Source organism: Arachis ipaensis, chromosome B09 (genome assembly GCF_000816755.2).
Source record: "Arachis ipaensis cultivar K30076 chromosome B09, Araip1.1, whole genome shotgun sequence".
NCBI lineage: Eukaryota > Viridiplantae > Streptophyta > Magnoliopsida > Fabales > Fabaceae > Arachis > Arachis ipaensis.
In genome coordinates this window covers 145,981,032-145,982,687 of record NC_029793.2, presented here as the reverse complement: position 1 = coordinate 145,982,687, position 1,656 = coordinate 145,981,032, and positions in this window count along the sequence as shown.

Sequence of the window (1,656 nt, the reverse complement as noted above, 5' to 3'; positions counted from 1 at the left end):
ATCAAAAATATTTGTAAATAAATTATTTAGTGACTAAAATCCATCTATATTTTATATAAAAAAGGATGTCAAATATTCCTCTCATTTCTTTTCAACCATAGATGTGATATATATAACTCATTCGCTTTGGATTTTCTATTTTAATTGTTCAATGGGTATAAGATTAATCGGTAATATTAGAGAGATTATAAATTTTATTTCATTATTTCTAGCGGATTGGCACCAGAAACCATTCATTTTAGTCTCTAATGCCATTGATATTTCCTGCCAAATATGAAGAAAAGGGTAGGTGTTAGGAGAAACGCAAATTTTAAATGATCTAATATATTGATTGGAAGTTGAAACTACTACCCAAGAGATTAAAAATACAAACAAAATAATAAACTAAACAACCGCTTGAACACTGATAAAACATTAATGATATAGGGTATATCAGCTAGGTACACTAATTCAGATATTGCTAAGCTCTGTGAAGGATTGGATCAATGAAAAATAAATAGTAAGATCCTATAACTTGCGTTCAGAATTGCAGAACTAGAGAATAAACAACTTGATGTAACTGCCTCTTCATCATTAATAAGCCATCCCACCTCACTAAGAAAAGTTTCATCATTCTCATCTCCATTCTTGGGAAGTAGTACGGCAGTGTTACCATCTCTAAGAATAGGAGACCTCTTGATACATGTTTCAAATGTTCATGATACGAAGAGTGATGTAATTTGATTTTTGTTTATTTAGTTATTAAATTGAGTTTTATATTTGTGGACTTTAGGATTTTCTTTGTTTTAACCTAATAACTATTGTAATCGTAGTATTGAGGGATTAGAGGTGCCAATCGAATAGTTGAACCTGCCAATCTTGGTATGCTTGAGGCACAACAAACTCTGGCAGTTCAATTGGCTTGCCTTGGTTACTAAATTCTGCTCCAAATCCATTCCATTCACCAGAGACTCTTTCCACAAACTGTGACCACACTTCCATGCTTTATAATGTATACTTTTATATCAATGCTAAACAACAAATAGGTAATAGTAGAATTCATCAGTTATCTAAGGATACAAGAATTAAATGCAGCAAAAGCACCAAAAAAAAGTTTGTGATATAACTTGACATGGAAAAGGAATATTGAAATGAAATGAGAGGTGGCTGAGATTATTATGGAATGCAGAAAATGGGATGTACATGGTGAGGGGGTAAGAAGCATCAAGCATAGAGTGCGGGTTAGGGGGAAACAGCATCGTTGAGTTGAGGGAGGCAACGCTGAAGGATAAGAATGTGAAGAGGAAGAGAAAAGAAATTTGTTGTGTGGAAGAAATTGAGTTATATTGCAAAGTTATGTCAGCCTTTATGGGAGACTTCAACGAGATTGTGTAGGTAGAGGGGAGAAAGGATGCTGTCAGATTAACAGAGTTTTAGTAAGAATTGATAAAAGAAGATATGCAACTGGTGGACTTTCGCTTAGCGATTTTACAATTGGATTGACAGAATTTTAATAAGATTTGAGTGGTTGAAAATCAGGAGTACACTATAAGAAGGAGGAGCACAAAAAATAATTAACCAGTTTTTTTCCAATTTTTTTTCTTTTTTAACTTTTTGATTTGCTTATTGTTGTTCTTGCTCCACTTATTGTGTTGAGTTTTCTTGTTAAAAAAAAAA